Here is an 11,271-nt window from a genome sequence, read left to right on the forward strand (position 1 = left end):
CCACGTGTGTTTAACATATGTTAATGAACATATGTGAAACGTATGTTACACGTGTGTTAGACATACGTGATACATTCCATACGTTTTACGTATGTGGATCCAACGTACGTTTTTCACATGAATTACATACATATCACATGTAAATTGCTTAAAATTAAATTACTTGAATATTTTTAATTTTTCAGTTCATTCATGATATACTTCATTTTGCTGCTTGCATCACTTCAATTGATTACTCAGTAACTTCAGTGGATCTTTGGAAACATTCATTTTGCATTTCCAGCTACTTGTTAACTAAAATTAGAGTAACAGAAAAAAGACAGTTTCGAGATTAAAAATGAATTTAATTCCTTGAATGATTACATTTAGGTTTATATTGTTGTCATTCTTCTGTGCTTTAATAGTTTCTGGAAAAAAACAAAGAATTTAACATTAAATTTCATTTTATGATAAAGTAAAATTTACAAATGGCTCGGTTGCTTATTTATTCAACAATATTGTTTAAGAATAACAGGATCCATTTAGATTTTATTGCAAATACATTACAACATGAAGAAAGTTTACAATTGTTAATAATTTTTTCTTTTATTTGCAAGCTCTCAGAGAGAGAGAGAGAGAGAGAGAGAGGGAGAGGGAGAGGCAAATAGAAGGTCAATCACAAGTATTAATTTGACAAAATAATTTTTTACCTCTAGTATATTCATCCTGATTTTTGTCCACCTCCAACTTCTTTCTGTTTAATGTTTTCCCATGACAATGCTTGTTTGAACTTCTTTCTAAAATATTAATACAAACTTAAGTACATACAATCATTTAAATACATGATAAAAAATATAATTTATACATGTAAGGGGGTGACTGGATACATGCCTTCATTAATCCTTATCTAAATTGAATTACCTTAATCTGTCACTAAATTAGCAACCACATTGCAACTGTCTTTGCTTTTGGATCCTGGATCATTCATTACAAAATCTTCAGGCTACATCAAAACAGATCTTTGAAACTTCTGTATCATATCCATTTGCTACAAATTATAATACATGCATTAGATAAATAGATATATCAAAATTTTTACACTTACTTACTAAGAAATACAAATGTAGGTGTCATGCAACAGATTATTATTAATGATCCTGAAAACCCAGTGACTTCTACTTTTTTATGAAGTATGTCATAGAAATCTATATCTTTGAGTTATTTATTAGGTTGGGTTTGTATGGAAAAAATGTTCCCAGCGGTGTTGATGACCCTTAAAAAATGTTTAAATTGTGAAATGCAATGGTATGTGTACTTACATTATTCAAAGAGACATCTGTCATTGAATGTTAGCTAGCTGATGTACTCTTCCAGGGATATGTCAAGCAGCCAATGCATACCTATAAAAATGTTTCAATTACCATGCAATAAGAATACAACTTATACTCTGTCCCGAGTTTTTGCTTCCACCACTTTTTGCTTGATATTTCAATAATAGTAAATACCTTTATGCTCAAACAATGTTCATCCACTACTATAAAAAATGTCCAGATTATTTGTTTTGAAACGCCCCCTCTACCGCCTCAGATTTCAATACACATCCCGAAATTGAAAGTCTACGGAGATTTTGCATTGCAACAGCCATTAATAAGCCCGGATGATAACGTTAAAAAATTGCGCGATGTATTCCGAGTGTATTCCGAATGGAAAAAAGATGTAAACATTCCCCATTATAAATCTCCGTAAGGAATCTGTTTTCGTTCCTGTGAATTTTTCTGAGTGAATAGGGATAATTGTTCAATGAAGAAATCTTGGATATATTCTCTTTTAACGATTTCAACTGTATTTCTTTCACAAGTATGTGTAATTTTATTAAAAATCATCAAAAAGCGATGGAAGCAATAACTTGGGACAGACTATAGTAGAGGTAATTCAGTAATCATTTCACTTATAAAATAAAAGTTGCAAAGGAAGACCTACTCATTACTTTGCATAGGCTTTGCTCTAGTTTTTCTCTACTTTCAATATTTCAGTTTTCAAATGCGTCCTATCCAAGATCGACATATATTTCATGGGTTTTAATAAGTATTGATTTTTTTTAAATTAACTAAACCAAATAGCTGCTTAGTTGTAGCTCTCTAGGGAAACATCATTTTATCGTCATTAATTCAACCCGAATTTTCCCGGAGAACACAGTTAATTACAGCTCCGTGCTGCATGTTTACTCTTTTGCCATCGGTAATTGTACGATATAATTTTCAAATGCAAGTAAATAAAAACGAATGCTTGACAATCATTACCTCTGCTGAATTCATCCTGCAGTTCGATCTGCTGCCTCCGTGACGTAAAAATGTGACGTATGTTTTGTCATCGACAAAACTAAAACCGATTTCGTATTAATTCCGGATTCGTTATCGAATTAATTTCAAGAAAACACGGGGCTTCTGTTAATGAATCAACTTTATTTATGCAAACCCCCTGCCTTTAACTGCGCCCCCCGTTTTCAAATTCCTGGATCCGCCACTGTTACCGCATGTCCAAAGTTATTTTGATATATTTAAAATGAGCGTTGCACAATTTACAAATTACTTAAGTCTCATATACACTACTTTTTCATAAACAAGTAATCCAAAAAGTTGTCCACACTCCAGATTTAGCTTCCTAACAGTTTTGACAACTTAACGAGGTTTTCCGCCATCTTTGTACTTTCATATTAGGTGCGCAGACTAAAAATAGCCGATATATGAAGCTCAGATATTTTTGGAAAATAAAAAAAAAGTTCGCTTAGGTATCGTAATGTATTAATGGTAAATGTATCGATCAAAATATTGTCAAAATAAATACCGTGATGCACCGGTGCATCTGTGGATCGTCCCATCCCTATACAATATTGGTGTTGTGACCAACCCCTGGAACTGACAGGTTAACTCCTGCCAGGGGAAGAGCCAGGGGTGATCTTTGAGGGTGAAGATCATTTAAAATGGGGGGGGGGTGACGGTCAGACTGGTTTAAATACCGGTGCCAGATACATGTAGCTCAGTTTGAAAAAAAAAAACAAACCAGTAGAATTGATAAAACATGATATACCAGAAGCTAATACATGTACTTTGACGCTGTTCGGATGGGTAATATTCCTTTGTAATTTACGAATTGAAATATTGACTGTTGCACTACAAGTAATAAACTCTCTTTCTCTCAATCTCTCTCTCTCAATTTGATAAGTGTCTATACCTAAGAAAAATTTCTAATATTATATTATGACTTGATATGCAAATTTTTGATCTTGTACTGCCTAAATGTTATGTCATGTATTGGGATATGTCATACTTATTACACTGCATGGTCAGTGTATTTTTTTCCAGACATACTTTGCATATGTTAATGTAAACACAGCTATTACTAGTACATGTATGTAAACACAGCTAATTTTTTTTTTTGATTTCAGCTCAAAACGGACTCTTTTTACCACATGGCACCACATTGCTTTTACCTATTGATTATAGTGGGTCAGCTGTTGAGGTTAACCTGTCACCTCTATCCACATGCATATTCCTTGTGTTCTACAGACTATTTACCGGTAATTCAAATTAAATCGGATAATGCAAGAACAGTAATGGAACTTTAAGAAAGCATCATGCCATGTTGTGGTTTGTGTTTGATAAGAAATTATGAAAAACAAATTAAGGCTGTTTAAAGAAATTCATAATTGTTGTGAAAATTTGTTTTTCAATAAAAGTATGCAATTATGTTTCCTTTATTTTTTATTCTATAAAGATATTAAGATGTGTTTACAAAATGGAAAAATCACCCCCCCCCCTTCCAATTGTCTGCATTAAGATTACATGTAGGATATGTAAATGTACATCTGACTTAGAAATAACATCTGCTATGATAATTACTTTTGAAATGAACAAGAAACAACCTATGTCTACCTTTCTAAGGTATATATGCATAAAAAAGTAGAAAAACATGTCAAATTTGAACATTTTTCATGGAAATCAACTCGATCTGTCTCCAGCTACCTGGGTGTGTTTGAATTTAATTTTAATTTAAGGCAGATGTCTAAATTCTAGGTTGTAAATTACTGTTTTAGCATGGTTAGAAGGAGACTAAAAATCAGAATAGATTAGATAGTCACTAAATATGATTGTTAGCTTACTTTTTTTCATGAAAACAAGAAATCACAAACAGGACAGCTGTCTATTTGTTAATTAAAATGTTACAAATCATACAATAAACAAATAAAGACCAAATTTTAGAATCATTGATGATTGTTTTCAAATATGTGTGAGAAATAACACAAGGAAATTGCCACAAGTTTCATAAAATTAGGTAAAACATTTCAAACCATTCCTTTTTATGAAAATCAAAAGATGGTGGGGGGGGGGGGTTACTTGTAAGGGCATTTCTAAGTGATTTGAAGCTATTTATCATGATTATATCATGTAGATGTATGTTGTATTGAATAAGGTTTCTTTTTAAAGGTGGTTGAACAACAATTGACCTCTAAAATGTTGACAGGTAAAGATGTTTTACTATGGAGAACCCTATACATGTAAATCTGTGTTTACTAAAAGAAATTGGAAATGGTGGGTTCACTTAAATGGCCATATTTTTATTAAACCTCAATGGAATTGGCAAAATGTGGTATTCTTTTTTCTCAGAATTGCATTAGCTTTCTTATTCTAAGACAAACTGTCTTTTCATAAAATGTTAGTATACTAAGTTAAAGGTACAAGGAACAGTTTCGGATAAAGTACCGTCAATTTTTTGGTAAAATTGATAGTGACTGTACTTGAAGATTTACCAGTGTTGCGTAGATTCATGAAATGAATTTTAATGTTTCTCAATAGTTAGTGGGATGTCTTTTGTTGGAATTGGTAAGCAATATTAAGGCCCCTAATTTTAAGTACATGAGAAGCAGTAATAAATTGTGAAACTTGCGGCTATGACTGTTGTGTTGACTTTAAATAAAAAAATACACAATGAAATCGCGTATGAAGGTTACAAACGGGAGGTTATATATTACATAAAATGGAGGTGGATGGGATATTATATGCCTATTTAGTATCTACTGGGTATGAGGACAATAGCAAGTTTATTGTCCCCCAAGAGAGCAACTATTTCATGAGGCAAAGCCAAGGGAAATAGTTGCTGTGGGGTGGGACAATTAACTTGCTATTGTTCGAATAGTCAGTTAATTGGTATATTATTATACCGAAGAAAACTTTATTTGTCAGCGATGCAGAATTTCTTGATGATAAACAAATTAGAGTTATCAAACTTTGTAATTAATGTGGTGATCTGATTAGGTCAGAGGTGTTCCGAGTTTAAAAAGGAGGGAAATCAAATTCTGCTGATGAATGGTTTTGATGACTATTCACCATGGGCAGATAGCATGGATACTATTTCAAATTAGATAGAAAAGCATGTTTGTGTGGGCGCCTTCTAGTCAGTTTGTCCGTCTGTCCATCCAAGATCGCTTGACCGGAGCAAAGCTTCTCTCCCCTTGGCCCAATCTGGCTCATACCTCATCCACAGGGTTTCTTTGGGTTAAGGATGTGCAGTGACCTTGAACCATGTTGTTAGTTATAAGGTTAAGGTCATAGTAGAATTATATATATAAAATCCTTGTCTGGGGCATATCTTCTCTCCCTTTGGTCCAATCTGGCTAATACTCACAGACTGTTTCTATCGTTAATCGATGTGCAGTGACCTTGCATGAAATTTCTAGGTAAAGGGTGAAATATCATATAGGATCATGCAAAAACCTTTTTTTCAGAGCATATATACTTTCTACTGACCCCTATTTGGCTCAGACTTCACATAAGCAGAGCTTTTGAGTAAAGGATGTGTAGTGACCTTGAACCTATTTTTAAGGTAAACTGTGAAGGTCATAGCAGAATTATATAAAAAAAAAATCCTTGTCTGGAGTACATCTTCTCTCCCTTTGCTCCAATCAGGCTCATACTTCACCCACATAATGCCTTTGATCAAAGGATATGCAATGACCTCGAATGATATTTGTAGATCAAGCGTCAAGGTCATATCAGATCACACAAAAATCCATATTATAAGAGCATATATACGCTCCTTTTAGCCCCTAATTGGCTAATATTTTGCCTAAACAGAGCTTATTGGTTAATGCAGTGACCTTGAACCAAGTCAATGTGAAGGTCATAGCAGATCTTTTTAAAATTAGTTTTGACAGTAGATTATTTCCTGGATATGCTTAACCTTGGTCAGATTGAACAAAAATGCCTGTATGTTAGGGGCAATGAAATTGAATTAGAAGTTCTATGCCAGCTGGAAAAATTTCAAGTTATAGGTCAAGGTCAAAGCAAAATTCTCTATAATAACATAAGCGGGGCCCTTTGAAATGTTCACCATTTCAATGTTGTCTGGTTCATAGTAATTTTAAATAGAAAATATTCACAGAGGAATAATAAATTTAAGTAAACTATACATCGATAAGTTTCTGACAATTGATGATGCAACAAGCACACAGTACGAAAGGTCAACCCTTGGAAAAGCAGTGTAGAGGAAAAGTTGCTCAGATTTATGTTTTAAACACAATTGATTTTTTAACGGAAACTTGCATTCTGGATTGAGAAAATAGATGTTAGTTCCAGGTAAAGTTAACTTTTACCTAAAATGAAGTCAAATTTGTTTAGTCGTACTTAAACACATTCGGATTCTTTTGTTAAGTCGGTCTTGAAATGGTTAAGTTTTTTTGTTAATTCGTACTTAAAACCATTTGAATTTTGTTAAGTCGTACCAAGAATCATTCGATTTTTTAAATCTTTTTTGTACTTAAGTTACTTTTGGCATTAGATTAAGAACACTGCTTCTTAGAGGTACTTCTAGTGTTACTTTTGACATTAACGGAAAACCCACTCGTTGCTTTGCAACGAGCTTTGCTCTAGTTTCATAATATTTTTCTACCACGTTTCACATGGAAATATAATAAATACACACACAAAGTCATTTTACTTAACGCAGTACATTGAATTTCAAATATATCATTTATATAAAATGTAATGTCATTCAGGTCATTAGTATTTCATGTCTTTATATGTCCCGTATACTGATCCTGATACATTGTTTTGAAAAGAATGAAGAACTCAGAAACTTTTCCGAATACATTATAGTCTCGATAAAAACGCGCCTAACACGATATTCCTTCTTTACATTTACTAGTTAAACCAAAAAAATGTAATATTTTTTAAAAGGCATAAAACTTATTTCTACATGCAAAACGTATTTACAATATTTAAATTTATATCAAATAACGGACTGCCTTCTGGCGGCTCGTAATAATTTATGGCGTATTATAACAATATGAGCTCAGCCGATAAACAAACAAAAATATCACGCTTTCCCTATAAAAACGGTGACGATTCAAAAGAGCAACAAACCTTCCTTGACCGAGCACCGATAGCAGGTATGAAACTTTACCTTGTTTTTCTCTCTTTGGCTTTGATTGGTTTCAGTTGGATTATATTTACAACAAGACTACTTCTTTTACATTTTTTCCATCAACTTTCTAGTTAAAACATGTCTGTATTTATAATATTACATATTCTTTTAATATGTCTTTCTTTTCTTTTTGTTTCGCAAAGACGATTCTACATTATTTCTCAACACAACGAAACAATTGTTTCTGTTAAAATTATGGAACCAAAAAACTCCAAAAGCATGTAACGTTTTAGTCTTTGTGTAAAAAATCCTTGGTATTTCTTTACCACTGAAACAATAAGGGATGGGGACTTATTTATCTTAATATTAGGTTCATTCAGATGGTTTTTTCGAATGACTTTTTATGATATTAAAAAGATATCATATATATCATCGTCGGTAGCCGATAGTTTTTTGTTTTTTTGTTGACCGGGTAACACCAAGTGCACGCTTACCCGAATACCATTTTGTGTGTTCAATTACAAGAACAAAAACATATGTAAAAATCGTACTTGAGCAGACCTGCGCTCCATACTTCAAAAGGCAAAATGTATAGAAAACCCGCAAAATATTTTGTAATATTGCGTTACGTGTAACTATTCTCAAATAAAGTGACTAGGATATTCACTTTACAAATGATAACAAATAAATATAAACGTGAAACTTGTGTTTATCTGCTGATAGCAACATCAGCCATGTATGATAACTCTAAATTTTTAAACTGTTTTTATATAGACACTTAAATTATTCTTCTAGTGTTAATATTACGATCAGTTATTCAACAAAATCCTTGGCTTAGTGGTTCAGAGGAGATCGTCTTCATATAGGTAAAGGGGATCAAGCCACTGTTGCTCCGGTACATTCTCTCTAGATATTTTAAAATTAGATCTCAAGTTGTATCTTTAATCCACTACATTCATTCTGGGTAAATTTGGGAAAATGCATGGATACAAGTATTTTAGTACTATTTTTCAGAAGTACTTAGCACATATCAGTATTATACTGATAAGAAAAAAAATAATGGCTGGGACGTTGACGAAACGACCTTTTGAACTAGGTAAGAATACAATTAGTGTGAGATTAATGGAATTAATGTTACCTTTAATAACGTATTTGGTATTGTTCGGCATCATTGTTCATTCATATTAAACATAGTATACACCATTAAAGTGCATGTTTTCCCTCACCTAACTGTTTGTTTGCGTAACAGCATATTTTTGATGAATTAGAAATCCACACCATTCCACACAAAATGCTTAGACGGAGTAAAAGGTGAGAGCATATGTGTACCCTGTATTATGGATATAAACTATATTTCTTCTGTTACTACGGGTATCATATATATATATCATATTTATATTATCATCTATATGCCATGATTAAAATAAAAACAATTAGAAAAACAATTAAAAGATATATAATATACGGAAAAACAAACATGTACGATACCTATTGTATATCGCTATATGTCTGTCCCGAGTTATTGCTTCTTCCATCAGTTTCTGATGATTTTTAATAAAAATACACAAACCTGTGAAAGAAATACAATTAAAATCGATGAAAGGGAATATATCCAAGATATCTTCATTGAACAATAATACCTTTTCACTCATAAAATTTCACAGGAACACAAACAATTTTCTTACAGAGTTTTGTAATGAGGATTGTTTACATCTTTTCTCCATTCGGAATACACTCGGAATACATCGCACAATTTTTAAACATTATCATACTTGCTTATTAATGGCTGATGCAATGCAAAATCTCCGTAGACTTTCAATTTTTGGATGTGTATTGAAACCTGAAGCGGTAGAGGGGCCGTTTTAAAACAGATAATCTGGACATTTTTTAATATTAGTGGATGAACGTAGTTTGAGCAAGTTATTTACTATTATTGAAATATCAAGCAAAAAGTGGTGGAAGCAAAAACGCGGGAAAGAGTATAGTATGATATTTTTTGGATATCAGCTTATAGCTTAATTTAACAAGATGCAAATACTTCCCTCAGCTATATTTTACGTCGTTACTATTACAACTATATATATATATATATATATATATATATATAGAGGATATCTATATTGTGTGATTTTATATTTGCTTTATCTAACGAGTTGAAATGGTGTATATATTCGCGAGGCTTGCCGAGCGAATATAACCATTTCAACGAGTTGGATAAAGCAAATATAAAATCACACAATTATAGATGTTCTATTTATCTCATACAATTTGATTTATATTATGAAGCTTTTGAGACAGGCCCTTGTGTGACCCGGTTTTTTTTTCAAAGATTAAAAACGTTGACGCAACGTTGTGTTATGCGGCTATTGTGACCTTGCGCAATACAATTTAGTACGTCATTCCTGAGATAAATCTAACTGTTTTAATGTAAAGTTTCACTGAAATAAACCTTAAAATATTTTTTTAGCTCTAGATAATTTTTCTTAGAGCTTATTCACTTGATTAAATGGAAATTCCGATTAGAAGACTTGAATGATCAAGTTTGTTGACATGTACACAAAGTTGCGAATGCTCGTTAGTTTGAATTGACTCGAACGAGGAACATTTGGTGATGCATGATGTTTAATAAAACAAACACTAGGCTAGTCTTATGATTCAAAATTGAAAATAGTGAATAAGGATGCTTACTGGTGGTGGAATAAAAGTCTCATGAAATATTATTTCGGTAAGTTCTTGTATATAAACACAACCAGAGCGCTCTGTTTTCATTGCGTCGTCAGGATGAACTCCTTGATAGTTAACGTAATTTGTAGTTTTATAAACTTCACAAAGCAAATTGAAAGTTGGAAGTGGGCTAAATTTATCAAAAATCTTGACAAACAAGAAAAAAGGGTCTTGTGGTTACGGTTATAAATAACTTTGCAAAAAAGGGGGGGGGGGGGCTAGCCCCCCTCGGTCACTCACAGTAGCCCCCCGGTTCTGACGCCTGTGCTACGCAGGTATGTGTTTTCCTTCATATTTGTAATTTAAATCTTTGACAAAATCAATTTTATATTAATTTTTGTAGTAGATATAGTTATGTTGAAAGTATTAGAAAATCTTCGAAAATATGTCACTGAAGCGTTGAAGCTTATAGCTTAATTTAACAAAATGCAAATACTTCCCTCAGCTATATTTTACGTCGTTACTATTACAACTATATATATATATATATATATATATATATATATATATATATATATATATATATATATATATATATGTTTTTTATTCATGTAGCCCTCGACAAAAAAGACAGAATGTGTCCATCTTGCAAACTTACCGTGTCACATTTGAATACGGTCCGCCACAGCTCAACTTGTATGGGTATGTTACCCAAAGAGCCAGTATCCTTTGGAAAAAAGCAAAAGAAATATGCATGTTGAAAGATGATGGGAATCCAACAAATGGATTTCTTCTGCTATGTGGAGTAGATGAAAAAAATGTAGAAGACTGTTTGAAAAGATTTGGCTTCGATGTTTATCATCAGAAGAAAATGTGTGAGGGTTAATTACAAATAACTTTCAAAATAGGGTTATAATAAATATACAGTTTGTTTAAAATTGACAAAAAAGTGTGACATTATTTCATATATATCAGAAAATGGCATCTTTGTATAAGTTTCGCTCGCTAAAAGGCACTTCCAAATAGTGCGAAATTCCTTTTTCTTTAACGTATGAGAGAGATGTGTTTCTAACAGTAATATGATTCATTCTGTTATAATATTTTCATTTAAATTAATCTACTTTTGATATCAAACAAGTTTTCATAAAATATCACTTTTCAGCTGAAGCTGTGTTAAAGGATAAAAAAGAAAGCGTGTGCTTATTTCTG

At 32.3% G+C, this 11,271-nt stretch overlaps 1 long non-coding RNA gene across 1 annotated transcript; it reads right to left on the bottom strand.

The window, feature by feature from the left end:
* Positions 1–294: 294 nt before the first annotated feature.
* On the bottom strand, positions 295–2,405 carry LOC109619731 (uncharacterized). The gene is made up of 5 exons (XR_010712040.1): positions 2,280–2,405; positions 1,299–1,379; positions 901–1,027; positions 690–776; positions 295–407 (listed from the first exon to the last, which is right to left on the bottom strand). It is a non-coding gene; the product is annotated as an uncharacterized lncRNA (long non-coding RNA).
* Between the last annotated feature and the right edge of the window lie 8,866 nt (positions 2,406–11,271).

The sequence above is a fragment of the Magallana gigas genome, chromosome 1, assembly GCF_963853765.1.
Source record: "Magallana gigas chromosome 1, xbMagGiga1.1, whole genome shotgun sequence".
Taxonomy (NCBI): domain Eukaryota; kingdom Metazoa; phylum Mollusca; class Bivalvia; order Ostreida; family Ostreidae; genus Magallana; species Magallana gigas.